Source organism: Rhineura floridana, chromosome 11 (genome assembly GCF_030035675.1).
Source record: "Rhineura floridana isolate rRhiFlo1 chromosome 11, rRhiFlo1.hap2, whole genome shotgun sequence".
Classification (NCBI taxonomy): Eukaryota; Metazoa; Chordata; class Lepidosauria; order Squamata; family Rhineuridae; genus Rhineura; species Rhineura floridana.
In genome coordinates, this window is record NC_084490.1 from 50,435,162 (window position 1) to 50,453,422 (window position 18,261).

The window sequence follows — 18,261 nt, forward strand, 5'->3', positions numbered from 1 at the left end:
CGGCGGCGACAATTTGTAAGTAGTTGAGCCGCAGCATTTTGTATAAGTTGTAATTTCTGTTGTAAGCCGTGTGATAAATAACTTTATCCCAACTCAAGTCACAGGTGATAGAACTGAACCTCTTGATGAATCTTAACCCAGCAGTTTCATGTTGCAGTTCACGCTTTGTTCAAGAACAGCCACTTTAAGATCAGTTACAGGCTGTGGTTGAAATATTCCCCAGTGGTTTTTGAACATTGCCATTTCTGATGTCAGATTTGTGCATGTCCATTTCTTTTGCACAGAGTCTGCTCTGCTTCTCCTATGTAGAATGCTGAGGGGCATTGCTGGAAGTTGATCACACACAGCAGGGAATTAACTCCTGATGTTGTGAGGGACATGATCAGGTCCTGTGATAACAACAGACAAAAAATAATCTATCATTCCAATCTATCTATTCCTTGCAGAAGATTTAAAATTATATCAGTTATAAATCCAAGATTCAGTGTTTAACTTGTTGGTAAATTTGATGCACGGAACTCAGCATTAAAGCTGATGCTGTTCAAAGACTCAAAATGAGTTGCAGGGTTCCATCTTCGCACCTGAACTAATTCTATTTGGAGGCTGAGCAACTAATGCTGTTTTTTCAAATCATTCTTCAGTATTACTAATTTAACATCATAATTATTGTATAGCAGTGTTGAGATACCTTGAAACTATAGGTAAATACAAAATGCTTGTTATCATCTATCCCAGCTTAGGTTGACCCAATATGCCATAAAAATTGGAAATCAGTTAGCAAGGCAAAGAAGGAAGGTGACCAGATTCTGCCGTCTTCTTCAAAGGCCCTTCTCCATCTGAGGGAGATGCAGAAGGTGGAACACTCCACAGGGAGAGAGAGCGGTTTATTTATTTATTAAGTTTATATCCTGTCCCTCCTCTCAAAAGGAGCCCAGGGCAGCCTGGGAGATGTGCCAGGGGCCATCCTTGTCAGTCGTAGGTGCCAGGCTAACATCTTTTTGTTTACGCATGCCTTTGGTTAATTAAATTGCCTCCTACAGTTAGGGTTGCCAGTGTTGGTATTCTATTGAGTTGTGTAGTGGAATGGAGAGTATTGAGCGAGCTTACGTGTGTGTGTTTGAATCTTTGCTAAGATTCTACGTTCCCTGCAAATTAGTCAGACAGAGACTTTAAGCTGTAAAATAAGAAACTATTTTATTTTGGAAGTACATGCTTGATAGGAAAGAGTCCTATATCTAGCTAACTAGCTATGTTGGAGCAGTCTGCACCGGTCCCAGTGCAGCTCTCATGCTCCCCTCTCGAGAGAGAGACAAAGGAAAGATGTCTGCTACCCTCTTGAGAGAGAAGGAACTGGGATCAACATCCTTTGCATATCAGTCTAGCAGGAGGGGGAGAGTCGGCAAGGATCAAAGGACAGGTATAGCCTGGAAACAAGGAGGTCTCCTCCCTAGCTACCCTTTTTAACCCCATGCAGCCTCAACCCACCAAGTTGGAGTTGAACCTCATACATTCCAACCCCCCTTCTCAACGAGAACTTGGTTCATTCTACAAGGTGCATCTTGCCTCGTAGTTTCTGGTATCGGACTTTGCCCAATGTTTTGGTCACAGCATCAGCTGTCATCTTTTCTGTTGACAGTAGGTCATCTCTAGAAGTCCTTTCTCCCTTATGTCCTTCAGGTAGTGGAACTTCACATCAATGTGCTTCATGCGAGAACTTTGCCCTTTTGATTCCGCGAGTCTTATGCAGGCTCGATTGTCCTCAAGTATTCTGATAGGCTCTGGTTCAGATATGCCCAAGTCTCCTAGAAGCTTGCGTAGCCACAGCATTTCCTTGCATGCCTCATCAGCTGATACGTATTCAGCCTCAGTAGATGAGTGTGCTACAGTCTCTTGCTTTCGACTTGTCCAGCAGATAAGTGACTGTCCATAGTAGAACAAGTTTCCACTGGTTGACTTACGATCTTTGGTGTCTCCAGCCCAGTCAGCATCAGCATATCCTAGAAGTTTAGGATCTCGAGTAGCTGATAGCTTTAGTTTCAAGTTTGCAGTGCTTTTCAGATATCTTGCCGCTCTCTTGATTGCTTCCCAGTCTTTCTTGGTTGGCAAGCTGGTTTTTCTGCAAAGGTACCCACTCCTACCACCACATCTGGTCTGGGTATTGTGCTGATGTACAGGAGTTTCCCTATAGCTTGTCTGTACCTTTTGTTGTCTTCCCAGGGTTGATTGTTCTGGTCTGGTTTCAAGTATCCTACTTCCATTGGTGTAGGTGCTGGATGTGCATCCTTCAGTCCTAGACTCTCAAGTAGATCTTGAATCTATTGTTTTTGATTTAGAAGAAAGGATCCATTATCCTCTCTTTCAATTTGTATTCCAAGGTAGTATGTGATGTCGCCTAGACATTTCACTTCAACTTCTTTGCTTAGATTATTTACTAACTCTTGCTTGTCTTGTGGATTCTCATAAGCCAATAGTAAATCATCTACATAAATCAAAATATGTCCATTTGTTGTTCTTGAATCTGCTATATAGGCATTTGTCTGCTTCGCCTCTTTTATAGCCTTGTTTCAAGAGCATTTGGTTCAGTTTGTCATTCCATGCTCTTGCAGCTTGTTTCAGTCCACAGATGCTCTTTTGCAGTTTGCATACTAGGGTTTCCTTTCCTTGTATTTCAAAGCCTGGTGGTTGTTGCATGTAGATTTCCTCTTCTATTTCCCCATGCAAGCAGAGCTTGGAAGATTACTTTTAAAAAGTAATAAATTACAGTTACAGTTACATGGCCCCAAAAAGTAGTAATTACTGTTACAATTACAATTGCTCTGAAACTAACTGATTACTTTACATTTCCTCCAAAGTAAATCACTACAATTACATTTCAGTTACTTTAAAAAAACCGCCTACAAGGTGCTGGCCTTGGCTGCTGCACATCTAAGTAGCCTAAAACACCATTAAAAATAAACACACACATACAGAGGTAGTAGAATAATTATTTTTATTCATAAAATAGCAATGGTGGTCTCTCCGCTGGTAAGGGTGGTGGGGAGGGAGACTGAGGCCACTACTCAGATCTTTGCACATCAAACCAAGTGCAACCCCCCCACTCAGCCTGCCAGCATAATGTCTTTCACTTACCCACCTCCCAGACCCTGCCCTGCCACCAACTAAGGGACACTCACTCGAGCAAACATTTTCCCCTGAGATGCAAAAAAGTTAAAATACTGCAAATGCAGCACAGTAGCCAGAGAGGGTGGTGGAGGCCACTTTGTGTGCCAAGTGCAAACACACACACACACACACACACACACACACAAGGATTGTCATCTTTCACCTCCACAGTTCTTTATCTCCATTCTGTTGCTGCCTCCTTCTCCTCCTTTATCCATGTTCTTGACCTCCTGATCCTTTTTCCCTCCACTCCATTCTTCACCACCACTATCCATTTTTTTAAATAATTGTTTTCTCCACTCCACCCCGTCTCACTCTCCGCCTCTTCCCCATCCACAGAGCATGAGGAAAGAGCGACACTGCACAGAAGCCCAGTTTGAAGCACATGATTTTCATCCACAAATCAGAGGAGCAGAAGACTTCCCCTGCTCCCCCCCCAAAGTAATGCCCAAAAGTAATTCTGGAAACGTTACAATTACTCCACAAAAGTAGTAAAATTACTCCTAGTTCTGTTACAATTAAAATGTAAAGGAATTACCCACTCGTTACTCAAGAAGTAATGAATTACAAGTAATTCGTTACTTGTAACTAGTTACTTCCAAGCTCTGCATGCAAGAACGCTGTTTTTATATCCATGTGTCCCACCTGCATTTTCTTGTTAGCAGCAACACTTAGTAGAGTTCTGATTGTTGTATGTTTGATTACAGGAGCAAAGGTTTCATAGTAGTCTTGTCCATACTTTTGAGAGTATCCTTTGGCCACTAGTCTTGCCTTGTATCTCTCAATGTTCCCTTCAGCATCTGGCTGTTTCATGAATACCCACTTGCAACCTACAGCTTTCCTTCCTTGAGGAAGCTTGGTAAGTGTCCAAGTTTTGTTCTTGTGTAGAGCTTCCAGCTCTTCCTTGGCTGCCTGCCTCCACCTCTCAGCTTCAGCTTTGGGTAAGGCTTCAATATCTTTCCAGGTGTCTGGCTCTGGAAGTTCATCAGCTCTTGCAAGGTAGAACAGTCTCAGTGGAGGTACACCTCTGTTGGTGCTGTTAGAGCATCTTGGTGCAGGACTCTCTGCTGCCCCTTCTGGCTGTGCAGGTTCCCCTTCTTGCTCTGTTTTCTCACTGTCCTCCAGTGCTGGCATGTTGCTGTAATCTGTAGTACTGTATTTATTTATTTTATTATTTATTAATTAGATTTATATACTGCCCCATAGCCGAAGCTCTCTGGGCGGTTCACAACATAAACATGCAATATACAATTAAGATATATATTAAACAACTTAAAAATAAAGTAATTATACCAGAAACCTAAACATAATTAAACACATAAGCAGCTACAAAACTCAACACTAAAATATTAAATATTTAAAAAGTATTAAATTGGTTGAATATTAAATATTAAATTGGTTAAATATTAAATATTAAAATATTAAAATGCCTGGGAGAAGAGGAAGGTTTTTACCTGGCGCCGAAAAGATAACAATGTTGGCGCCAGGCGTACCTCATCAGGGAGAGAATTCCATAATTCGGGAGCCACCACTGAGAAAGCCCGTTTTCTCGTTGTCACCTTCCGGGCTTCTATCTGAGTAGCCCCCCGAAGGAGGGCCTTTGATGTTGAATGCAGCGTACGGGTAGGTTTATATCGGGAGAGGCGTTCCATCAGGTATTGTGGTCCCAAGCCATGTAAGGCTTTATAAGTTAAAACCAGCACCTTGAATCGAGCCCGGAAGCATATAGGCAGCCAGTGCAAGCGGGCCAGAATCGGTGTTATATGTTCGGACCTCCGAGTCCCTGTTAACAGTCTGGCCACTGCATTTTGCACGAGCTGTAGCTTCCGAACCGTCTTCAAAGGCAGCCCCACATAGAGTGCATTGCAGTAGTCCAATTTAGAGGTTACCAGTGCATGGACAACTGAAGCAAGGTTTTCCCTGTCCAGATAGGGGCATAGTTGGGCCACCAACTGAAGTTGATAGAAAGCAGTCCTTGCCACTGAGGCTACCTGTGCCTCTAGTGACAGGGATGGTTCTAAAATAACTCCCAAACTACAGACCTGCTCCTTCAGGGGGAGTGCAACCCCATCCAGGACAGGTTGAACATCCACCATCTGGTCAGGGGAACCACCTACTAACAGCATCTCAGTCTTGTCTGGATTGAGCCTCAATTTATTCGCTCTCATCCAGTCCATTACCGCAGCCAGGCATCGGTTCAGCACCTTGACATCCTCACCTGAAAAAGATGAACAGGAGAAGTAGAGCTGCGTGTCATCAGCATACTGGTGGCAGCGCACTCCAAAACTCCTGATGACGGCACCCAGCGGCTTCATGTAGATGTTAAAAAGCATGGGGGATAGTACTGACCCCTGTGGGACTCCGTATTGGAGGGCCCAGGGTGCCGAGCAAAACTCCCCAAGCACTACCTTCTGGAGGCGACCCGCCAAGTAGGAGCAGAACCACTGCCAAGCAGTACCTCCAACTCCCAGATCAGCGAGTCTCTCCAGGAGGATACCATGGTCGATGGTATCAAAAGCCGCTGAGAGATCAAGGAGGATCAACAGAGTTACACTCCCCCTGTCTTTCTTCCGACAAAGGTCATCATACAGGGCGACCAAGGCCGTCTCCGTGCCAAAACCGGGCCTGAAACCCGATTGAAATGGATCTAGATAATCGGTCTCATCCAAGAGCGTCTGGAGCTGGTCCGCAACCACTCTTTCCAGGACCTTGCCCAAGAATGGAACATTCGCTACCGGCCTGCAATTGTTAAGATTTTCTGGGTCCAGGGAAGATTTCTTCAGAAGTGGTCTCACTTCAGGCAGCCAGGGACCACTCCCTCTCACAATGAGGCATTAATCACTTCCCTGGCCCAGCCAGCAGTTCCAACCCTGCTAGCTTTTATCAGCCAAGAGGGGCAAGGGTCCGATGTAGAAGTGGTTGCACGCACCTGTCCAAGCACCTTGTCAACGTCCTCAAGCTGTACCAATTGAAACTCATCCAACAAATCATGACCAGACTGTGCTCCGGATACCTCATTTAGTTCCACTGCTATAACATTGGAGTCCAAGTCCTGACCTTCTTGGGCAAGGTATTTCTACTTCATCTTCTTCACTGTTGTGGTCTTGGAATGGTGCCCCTTCTGGTTGGAATGCACCTTGACCTTCATCAAAGTAGACAGCTCTTTGGATTTAAATCCTTTCTGTTTTGGGATTTAGGATTCTGTATCCCTTTTGTTTTGAAGAATATCCAACGAAGATTCCTTCCTTTGTAGTGTTGTCCAATTTGGTTCTCTTCTGATGTGGAATGTGACCATACACTTTTGATCCAAACACCTTTATATGAGCCAAACTGTGTATGTGCCCATACCATAATTCGAATGGAGTCTTGTTGCCATTCACCTTTGTTGGCAAACGATTTTGTAGATAGGTGGCAGTATACACTGCCTCTCCCCAATGCTTCTGTGGGAGATTGGCATCTTCCAGCATGGATCTCACCATCTCAATAAGGGTTCTGAATTTTCTCTCCGAGACTCCATTCTGTTCTGGGTTGTGGAGTACAGTGGTTTGATGCTCAATTCCGTTTTCAAGCAGAAACTGCTGGGTAGCATGTGACATGTACTCTCCCCCATTATCAGAACGTAGAATTTGTGGTTTTCTCTGAAATTTAGTGGTCAGCATTGCCACAAATTCTTTGAGTTTCTGAAGCATTTGCCCCTTCTCCTTCAATATATATATTACAGTGAATCTTGAAAAGTCATCAATAAAACTCAAAATATATTGATTTCCACCATGTAATGAATTGGCATTTCGCAAATGTCGCTGTGAATCAACTCTAGCGGGCGCTTGGTCTTCCTTTCACTCTGTTCAGGAAAACTTGGTCTTGTCCCTTTAGCTTTAACACAGCAGGTACATTTCCCCTTTTCTTGGCAGGGTTCAATTTTCATGCCTCTTAATAAATTTTTCTTTTGAAGGGTATTAATCTTTGCAATGTGTTTATGCCCTAATCTTCTATGCCATAAATGTAAACATGACTTGTTACAGCATTCTTTCACAAAGTTAGCTTGTGGACTTTGTTGATCAACTTCATACATTCCTTTTCTCTTGGTAGCTGTGCATAAAATTTCACCATCTGTAGAAATTATGCAAGGATCTTGTTCAAATAACACGGAGCACCCATTGTTTGTAGCTTCACTGACTGATATCAAGTTGTTCGAGATTCCTGGGGTCCAGAGCGCATTCTTGAGATAAATTTCCTCAGTGCTGCTTAGAGTCTGGCAAAACAGCGTAGCATCTCCCTGTGCCTTTATGGGCAGGACTCTCGAGTCAGCCAATTTAACTGTGCCTTCATATGGGGTTAAATCTTCAAACAAAGCTTTTTCATTTATTAGATGAGCACTTGCTCCTGAATCAATATAGAATTTATTGTCATAACATTTTTCAACATGAGTTACTTGAAAGCCCTTTGCACTTTTCTTTTCTGTCCCTTTAAATTATTTCTTTCTTTCAGGCTTCCCTTTCTTGTCACATTGGTCTTTAAGGTGTTTTTCTGAATTGCATAGATAGCACCTTTGGATTCCCTTTGTTCCTGAAATCTGCATTTGATTGGCTTGCCATCTTCTCTTGCATCAGTTTATCCTTTGTTCTTCTGAAAGAACTGGGCTCTAACTTCAGAAATAATCTCGTTTAGAGTTTTGTTTTGTTGTTGCATTATAAGTACAAAAGTCTCCATATATTTTGGAAGGGAGTCTAGGAATAAAGCAATCTGTACATTTTGGTCCAGCTGCGTACCTGCCTCTTCTATCCCTTGGATTAACACCATAAATTTAGTAAGGTGTTGTTCAAAAGAATCATCCCTTATTTGCAGATTAATAAGACTTCTTAACATTGCAATCAGATGTCCCTGGCTTTTCGGATTATGATGGGATTCAAGAGTTTTCCACATCTCTCTGGCATTTTAAGAATTCATAATCAAAGGAATCTGCGCATTACTCACACATTTAGTGATGAGGTCTTGTACCGTTTCATCCTTCTCAGTCCAAATTCTTTGTTCCTCCCGAGAAGCCTCTTCTCCTGGTTCCGATCCTGTAATAACTTCTAACAGCTTCTGTTGCTTCAGGTGTTTCTTCATTTGAAATTCCCACAGTTTCCATCCTCTGGGTTCCAGTCTGTGGAGACCTAGCCGCTCCGTCATGCTGGTCATCCTGAAGTAAAAGCCTCATCTCTTCACTGAGTAAAACTCTGAAGGTCTCTAATAGCTTCCTTGATTCAAACACAATAGCTCCTTTAATTGCTCAAATCTCCATTTGCATGGCTGGGCCGTAACCTGCTGGAATTCTATTGAGTTGCGTAGCGGAATGGAGACTATTGAGCGAGCTTACGTGTGTGTGTGTGTGTGTGTGTGTGTGTGTTTGAATCTTTGCTAAGATTCTACCTTCCCTGCAAATTAGTCAGACAGAGACTTTAAGCTGTAAAATAAGAAAAAACTACTTTATTCTGGAAGTACATGCTTGATAGGAAAAAGTCCTTACATCTAGCTAACTAACTATGTTGGAGCAGTCTGCACTGGTCCCAGTGCAGCTCTCATGCTGGTTGAGAGGGAGAGACAAAGGAAAGATGTCTGCTCCCCTCTCGAGAGAGAAGAAGGAACAGGGAAGATGGGAAGGAACTGGGATCAACATCCTTTGCATATCAGTCTAGCAGGAGGCGGAGAGACAGCAAGGATCAAAGGACAGGTATAGCCTGGCAACAAGGTCTCCTCCCTAGCTACCCTTTTTAACCCCATGCAGCCTCAACCCACCAAGTTGGAGTTGAACCTCATACATTCCAACAGCCAGGTCCATGGCCTGAGACTGATCCTGTATCTTTAGGAGAAGAGAAGGTCAGCCAAGTGCAGGTGTTCTTGCAACTCTGTAATGGGAAAAACCACAAGGTGGAATTCTCCCTTCCCCCTGCACTTCCCCCATTACAGAGTTGCAAGAACACCTGCACTTAGCTGACTTTCTCTTCTCCTAAAGATACAGGATCAGTCTCAGGCCAAGAACCTGGCAACCCTACCTACAGTGGTGCTTATCTTTTAGTGGGGTGGACAGGATTTGTCCCTATTAATATGTTGCTGGATGAGCATTTTCTGTATTTTGTATTGTTTATTGCTTAATTTTTTCTGGTTTTAAACTCTTTTGTGTATTAGTTTTATCTTGTCAAGTTACTTTGAGACTTTTTACTGTATAAAGCAGGAGTGGGGAACCTTTGTCCCACAGCCCAAACGTGGCCTACCAGGACTCTCCATTTGGCCTGGCAAGCCGTTTTGGGGAGGCCACACCCACCTGCCTTACACCTGACATTATCCATGACATGAGGTGTAGGGTGGGTAAAGACGGGGCTTCAAACGAACAATCAATAATCGGGATCTTAAAGTGGGCACCCAGCTGCTTTCTTGCTAGAGCAAGGCACACTCCTGCCTTGCTCAAGGAGGTAGAAGCGGTTTCCATTCAATCCCAGTGCTGCTTGAAAATAGAAAATAGGTTTAAAGGAGCAGTGTGGGAATATTTGTAAGCAGCCCTATGGTGCACATTGAAGTCCCAACAATGAGGACTTCAAAATGCAGCATAACCTGATGTCACTATGCTGTCAGGTGACTGACAGGTGGGCAAGCCCTACCCATCTGTTAAATTTGGCCCACCAGGATGGGAAGATAATGATCTGGCCCACTGACCAGAAAAGGTTGCTTACCTCTGGTATAAAGCGACTGACAAATGTAATTATTATTATATAACTGTGGAGAGGTGAGGGGAAGAAATGAAGCAAATTTAAAGAAAGCAATCAGGGAGGTGTTATATTCTTAATTTCTTCTATTTTCAATGTTCACGCATGAGTGCTATTACTTATGGAGCCAAAATGACACCACCCATGTCTGCGGTTGCCAGGTTCAGGGCCTGAGACTGATCCTTTATCTTTAGGAGAAGAGAAATTCAGCCAAGTGCAGGTGTTCTTGCAACACTATAATGGGAAAAACCACAAGGTGGGATTCTCCCTTCCTCCTGCACAAATTTTAAAGATACAGAAGACCTCTTGGTTGCCAGGCCTGGCCTCCAAGAGGTCTTCTGTATCTTTAAAAGGAGCGGATTGGAGGGGGCAAAGGAAGGGGAAGGGGAGGACAGGTTTGATCATTTGCATGCTTATAGAGTTCAATGATATTTACTCCCGTGCAATCATGCTTAAGACCTGACCAAAAACTGACCATTGGGAGAAGGAAGGGGAAGGGGAAGGGGAAGAAGGGAAGGGGATGGGGATGGGGATGGGGATGGGGAGGGAGGGAGGGGCAAAGGAAGGGGGAGGGAAGGGGTAAGATGGAGGGGAGGAGAAGGGAGGGTGGGTTTGATCATTTGCATACTTTTTGAGTTCAATGGGATTTATTTCTCTGCAATCATGTTTGAAAATGGAAATGGACTGCCTTCAAGTCGCTTCCGACTTATGGCGACCCTATGAATAAGATTTTCATGGTAAGTGGTAGTCAGAGGTGGTTTTGCCATTGCCTTCCTCTGAGGCTGAGAGGTAGTGAGTGGCCCAAGATCACCCAGTGAGCTTCATGGCTGTGCGGGGATTCGAACCCTGGTCTCCCAGGTCATAGTCCAACACTGACCTGGGGGAGGGGAGGGGATTGGGTGGGTAGGCACTGGGCAGAGGGGAAGCTCCTTTCCTTTCCAAAAGGAAAACACTGTGAACAGTATCATTGCTTTTCAGCGTTTGCCCGCCCTTTTTATTCTACAGCAGGCACATGTAGCCTCCCACCCAAATTTAAACCAAAGCTCTCCCTGGCCACATCCACACCAGAGGGTTGCCAGGTCAGAAGCATCCCAAACATTTCAGGGGCAGGCCCAAGTGATGTCATTAAGCATGATACATTAAGCATCAACCACAGTTGCTTGGAGCATACAATTCAAACAAAAACATTTGACTGGAAATTAAGATACAAATCTTAGCTAAAGGTTGGAGCTGGGTAGGGAACATTTAATCTAGTCTACCTGCTTCTGCCAACAAGGGTTTACGTGCCATCAGGCCAGGCCAGTCACCAGAAGGCCATTGCAGGAAGAAAGGAGTCAGGTGTTGTAGAGATGTCAGATGGGAGCACTCGATGACCCTGAAGGCTGTAATTCTAAACACATTTACTAAGGGATTGAGCCCCACAGAATTCTATAGGACTTACTTCTGAGTACATAGGATATGGATTGTGCTGTTGGTAAAGCTTAACTAGGGATCCTCTGCAAAGATATCCATATCCAAGCAGGGTTGACAACCGCCTGCCTGGAATGCCCGGCTCCTACCTTTTAACATCTACTCCAATCTTCTTTACAAATTTGACCTTCACTTTGTCAAGAATAGCTAACTTTGGTCAAGCTGAAATGGGTCAACTAGAGAGAATTCTGGGAGCCTGTGGTTCCCTAGGACACTCTACTGGGGGAGATCCCCGGCTCAGTGCCAGACAGACAATTTGCAACCTTGCAAGAAGGTGCAACTGAACCTTAGCTGTTATCCCTTATCGGCTTCCTGAGATCAAAATCCAGGAAGAGGGGGTGTTGTAGATCAGGACCCCTGGGTGAGGCTGTCTAGCCCCTTTATCTTCAAAGGCTTCAAAGGAGTGGATCCCTGCAGGGGTGGAATATGGCTATTTGCCTCCCCCCTCCCTGTGGACCAAGAAACTCCATAAAAATGAAGGATATTCCTTCATTTGTTGTTCCCTATTTCAATCTACGCGACTCGCCTGAAGTTTTACAGAAAAGCCATTTGGGAACCAGGCTATTCTACTGTAAGTATAGAGGAAGTTCTAGGCTTAATAGACAATATAAAAACTGAAAAATCACCGGGCCCGGATGGCATCCACCCGAGAGTTCTCAAAGAACTCAAATGTGAAATTGCTGTTCTGCTAACTAAAATATGTAACTTGTCCCTCAGGTCCTCCTCCGTGCCTGAGGACTGGAAAGTGGCAAATGTAACGCCAATCTTCAAAAAGGGATCCAGGGGGCATCCCGGAAATTACAGGCCAGTTAGCTTAACTTCTGCCCCTGGAAAACTGGTAGAAAGTATTATTAAAGCTAGATTAACTAAGCACATAGAAGAACAAGCCTTGCTGAAGCAGAGCTAGCATGGCTTCTGCAAGGGAAAGTCCTGTCTCAGTAACCTATTGGAATTCTTTGAGAGTGTCAACAAGCATATAGATAGAGGTGATCCAGTGGACATAGTGTACTTAGACTTTCAAAAAGCTTTTGATGAGGTACTTGACCAAAGACTTCTGAGGAAGCTTAGCAGTCATGGAATAAGAGGAGAGGTCGTCTTCTGGATAAGGAATTGGTTAAGAACAGAGCTTGGAAAAGTTGCTTTTTTGAACTACAACTCCCATCAGCCCCAGCCAGCACATGCTGGCTGGGGCTGATGGGAGTTGTAGTTCAAAAAAGTAACTTTTCCAAGTTCTGGTTAAGAAGCAGAAAGCAGAGAGTAGGAATAAATGGACAGTTCTCCCAATGGAGGGTTGTAGAAAGTGGAGTCCCTCAAGGATCAGTATTGGGACCTGTACTTTTCAACTTGTTCATTAATGACCTAGAATTAGGAGTGAGCAGTGAAGTGGCCAAGTTTGCTGACAATACGAAATTCTTCAGGGTTGTTAAAACAAAAAGGGATTGCGAAGAGCTCCAAAAAGACCTCTCCAAACTGAGTGAATGGGTGGAAAAATGGCAAATGCAATTCAATATAAACAAATGTAAAATTATGCATATTGGAGCAAAAAATCTCAATTTCACATATACGCTCATGGGGTCTGAACTGATGGTGACCGACCAGGAGACAGACCTCGAGGTTGTAGTGGACAGCACAATGAAAATGTCGACCCAGTGTGCGGCAGCTGTGAAAAAGGCAAATTCCATGCTAGAGAAAATAAAACAGCCGATATCATAATGCCGTTGTATAAATCTATGGTGTGGCCACATTTGAATACTATGTACAGTTCTGGTCGCCTAATCTCAAAAAGGATATTATAGAGTTGGAAAAGGTTCAGAAGAGGGCAACCAGAATGATCAAGCGGATGGAGCGACTCCCTTACAAGGAAAGGTTGTAGCATTTGGGGCTTTTTAGTTTAGAGAAAAGGCGGGTCAGAGGAGACATGATAGAATTGTATAAAATTATGCATGGCATTGAGAAAGTGAATAGAGAAAAGTTTTTTTCCCCTCATAATACTAGAACTCGTGGACATTCAAAGAAGCAGGATGTTGGAAGATTCAGGACAGACAAAAGGAAGTACTTCTTTACTCAGCGCATAGTTAAACTATGGAATTTGCTCCCAGAAGATGCAGTAATGGCCACCAGCTTGGATGGCTTTAAAAGAAGATTAGACAAATTCATGGAGGACAGGGCTATCAATGGCTACTAGCCATGATGGCTGTGCTCTGCCACCCTAGTCAGAGGCAGTATGCTTCTGAAAACCAGTTGCGGGAAGCCTCAGGAGGGGAGAGTGTTCTTGCACTCGAGTCCTGCTTGCGGGCTTCCCCCAGGCACCTGGTTGGCCACTGTGAGAACAGGATGCTGGACTAGATGGGCCATTGGCCTGGTCCAGCAGGCTCTTCTTATGTTCTTATGATCTTAGCTTAGCAAGGTTTTGTTTATTTTCTTTTGTCTGTATTGAACTTCTTGCCATTGTTATGCCAATGTACCTCGTGCAGCCCAGCTGAGGGTGATTTGCTTTGAGGAAACAATTGCTGCTCTTTTTTGTATATACCTTACTTTTCTTTTAAATAAACTATCCTTTTATAATTGGTGTGTTTTACTTAAACTAATGATTCTAAATCTAGTCCTTGATCGTGGAACGCTACTGATTACTGTTGATTAATAAGGGTTAATACCCTTGGAACTCAAATAGGTCTCTGAAATCTCCTCTCTCAAAGAAAGTAACTAGGAAGAGGGGTGGTGGCAGAACTACTGGGAGTTTAAGTCTGAAAGGATTTGCCTGGGAACAGAGACCCAAAGGAGTTGGAACTGTTCTCAGAAGCAAAGAACCCCCCTTAGGGTGCTGAGGGCAAGGGACCCCAGGGGGACAATTCTTTGACACACGTCAGTAAGAGATTTGAGAAATGAGTGAGAGTAAGAAGATCCTCTACCCTTTTCTGTCTACCTTGTGGGCTGCTATAAACTCACTTTGACAGCCAACCAATTCCAGTAAGTAATAACTGACAGAGAGAAACACACATGGTTTGGTCTACCTTCACAGATAGCAGGTTGGGAACAGCAACAATTGCAGCCACACTTCCCAGTATGTGAATTTTCTTTTACCACTTTTGGGCAAGAAACAAACCATCATGCAACCAATGAGGTGCATCATCAGTGGGTTTAAGGGGGTTGAGCTGACCGCATGGAAACACTGTTATTGCTTCTATTGAAGTAAGGGAGTGAGGTTAAAGGTAAATGAAATGCAAATAGAAAAAGGAAAGACAGTGATGATTTCCTAAATGCAATACCATACCAACCACAACAAGATTCCTATGAGTAAGGCAGAAAACTCAGCTTCCAGTCAGGATTTCTAACCAAAAACCAAAACTAAAATAATCCTGGCAGCCAGTCAGACAAGGTCACAGAAATCTCCATGCAGCACAACCTGAGCTGGGGGACTGCAGTTAGTGCAGAATGCTGTAGCACAATTGCTGACATGAGTGAGACCTTATCAGCACATAACAACTCTGCTCTGCAATCTGCCCTGGTTGCTGATTCAAGGTGTGCTTTCCATGCTACGGGTGTTACATAGTACTTGTTCGGCTCTTGTAAGAAATCAGTCCTTTAGTATGGCAGCACCTACACTTTGGAACTCCTTGCCTGTTGACATTAGGCAGACACCTTCATTGTACTCTTTTCAGCACCTGCTAAAAACATTTTTGTTTAAGCAAGTTTACCCAGGCACATAGAAGCTATTGTGTTCTTTACAGTAGGGCCCCGCTTTACGGCGCTTCGATTTACAGCGATTCGCTAATAAAGCAGTCTCCATTATAATAATAATAATAAATAATAAAATTTTATTTAGCAGACGCCCATCTGTCCGACTGAACGGACACTCTGGGCGACTTACAATATAAAATACAATATAAAATACAATCTACTCATATACATAATCATCACATTATTAATATCATAACATCTCATCTGAAGACCATCTTACATTAATACAATGTAAAACCTAACCCACCCCAGAGATCCCATAGGCCTGTCTGAAGAGCCAGGTCTTCAAGGCTCGGCGAAAAGTCAGTAGGGAGGGGGCATGCCGAAGGTCAAAGGGAAGTAAGTTCCAGAGGGTGGGGGCCATGATCGAAAAAGCCCTCTCCCTGGTCCGCACCAACCTAGCTGTCTTAGTCGGTGGGACCGAGAGAAGGTCCTGTGAGGCTGATCTTGTTTGGCGGCATATTTGGTGATACTGGAGGCGCTCCTTCAGATAAACTGGGCCAGAACCGTATAGAGTTTTAAAGGTTAATACCAACACCTTGAATTGGGCCCGGTATACAACTGGCAACCAGTGTAATTCAATCAACACTGGGGTGATGTGATCGCGGCGGCGGGTCTGCTTTATTAAGCGTGCTGCCGCGTTTTGTACCAGCTGGAGTTTCCGGACCGTCTTCAAGGGTAACCCCACGTAGAGCGCATTACAGTAGTCTAATCGAGAGGAGATCAGGGCATGTATCACTCGTGGCAGCAGATGTATGGGAAGATAGGGTCGCAGCCTCTGTACTAGATGAAGTTGGTGTGAGGCGTCCTTCCCTGGCTCTCCCTGTCAGGTTCCTACCTGCTCGTGGTTACTGCCTGTCTCTAGGCACCACCAGGGACTCCACCAGTCCGGACTGCTCTCTCTTATGATTTCTCTCCCCGCTCTAGCACAGATCTCAACAGATCCCCCTGCTAGGCAACCACCAGTAACGTCCCAATACTAGTATTCCCAGAGACTCTGAATACTGGTATTGTTATTCTCTTCACCACTGCCACCATTTGTTACAGTTCCCCTTCAGCCTTGGTCATTACCTTACCCTCCCTTCTGGTCTGTGAAACCCCAGCCAAGGATCAGGCCTTTGGTAAACCAAATTAAGTATTTATTACAGATAACAAAGCTAACAAGATTAACAAGATTTCTTCTTAAGGCACATAAGCATATGGTTTTACTCAATACTAATCCGAACTCCACCTCCCTCCTGGTAAACAACTCTCTAAACCCCACCAAGCAATCCACTCTTTCTCTTCTCCCCCCAGATTCCACAATTCACCACCTCACATTCACCCAGATTTACCTGTCATCCTTTCATTTATACTGTCAGCCATTTTAAACATTCAGCCAATCATCAAGCATTCTATTGCCCATTCACTCCCCCTCCTCTTTCACTACTTACCATGTATACTCTAAACAACCAGCACTTACCATATATACACTAATATATAGGAACATCACATTTCCCCCCCCTTAAACAACGCAGAGTATTATTCCTGTTCCAGGATTTATACGTCGCGTTAACAAATAAAAGTCTCTATGGGGAAAATGTCTTTCTTTGTTCCTCTGTCTGGTCACGTCACTGCAGTCCCAGCCACTTGCCTGGAAAGTCCATCGGCCAGTACATTGTCCTTGCCTTTGATGAACTGGAAGTCCACTTGATAGTCCTGTAGGGCCCAGGACCACCTCTGCAGCATAGTGTTATGGTTTTTCATAGTCTGCAACCATAACAAGGCCCGATGATCTGTAGTCACTGTGAATCTTCGTCCCCACACGTATGGGCGCAACTTGTTCAGTCCCCACACGACCGCTAGGCACTCCTTCTGGACCGACGAATAGTTTTTCTCCCTCGGCGTCAGCTTGCGACTCAGATACGCCACTGGATGTCTAGTGCCTTCTCTCTCCTGTAGCAAGACGACTCCCAGCGCCAGGTCCGACGCATCTGTAGCCACGATGAATGGTTTCTCATAGACTGGTGCTATTAATATGGGTCCTTGGCACAAGGCTTGCTTCAGTAGATCAAAAGCCTTCTGACATTCATCCGTCCATACCACACGCTCAGAACACTTCTTCTTGGTCAATTCATGCAAGGGGGTTGCTATTTCCCCAAAATTTCTCACAAACTTCCTATAAAAACCAGCCACACCCAGAAATGCCCTTACTTGTTTTTTGGTTAAGGGGATCGGCCACGCTTGTATTGCCTCCACCTTGCTCCATAAGGGGGTGATTTTCCCACTCCCCACCTTATGTCCTAAATAGATTACTTCCTTTAGTCCAAACTGGCATTTCTTAGCTTTTATTGTGAGGCCTGCTTTTCTTAAGGCCTCCAATACTGTTGTCAGGTGTTGGACATGCTCAGGCACCGACTTGCTAAAAATGGCCACGTCATCGATATAGGCCACTGCAAAATCTGACATGCCTCGCAACACAGTATTGATTAGCCTCTGAAATGAACTTGGTGAGTTCCTTAGTCCCATGGGTAAGGTCACAAACTCATATAACCCATCTGGTGTACTGAAGGCAGTTTTGGCTCTGGATTGCTCGTCTAGTTCCATTTGCCAAAATCCTTTACAGAGATCTAGTGTAGAGATAATGGTTGCTGCCCCCAATAACTCTAACATAGCGTCTACCCTAGGCATAGCATACGCATCTGGGACAGTAATTTTATTGATTAGCCGATAATCAATGCAAAACTTTGTCGTTCCATCTTTTTTCGGAACCAGGACAATACTTGAGGCCCAGGGACTGATGGATTCCCTGATCACTCCTAATTCCAGCATATCTTCCACCTCCTTTTTGATCTCATTCAAAACTTTCCCATTCACACGGTACGGAACAGATCTGATTGGGGCATGATCTCCAGTATCAATGGAATGTATAACTATACTGGTTCGGCCAGGTTTGTTGCTAAAGAGATTCCTATAGGTTTTCAAAACTCTCAGAATCTCTTCTTTTACTTCCTCCTTCACCTCCTCTGACCATTCCACTTGATCTACCCCTCCTTTGCCTTTGCTTTCCTGTACCAAATCTGGAAGTTCAGGCCCACTTCCCTCAGGGAATAAGGTAACTTGCAACACCTTTGCATCCCTGGTATGGTAAGGCTTTAACATATTTACA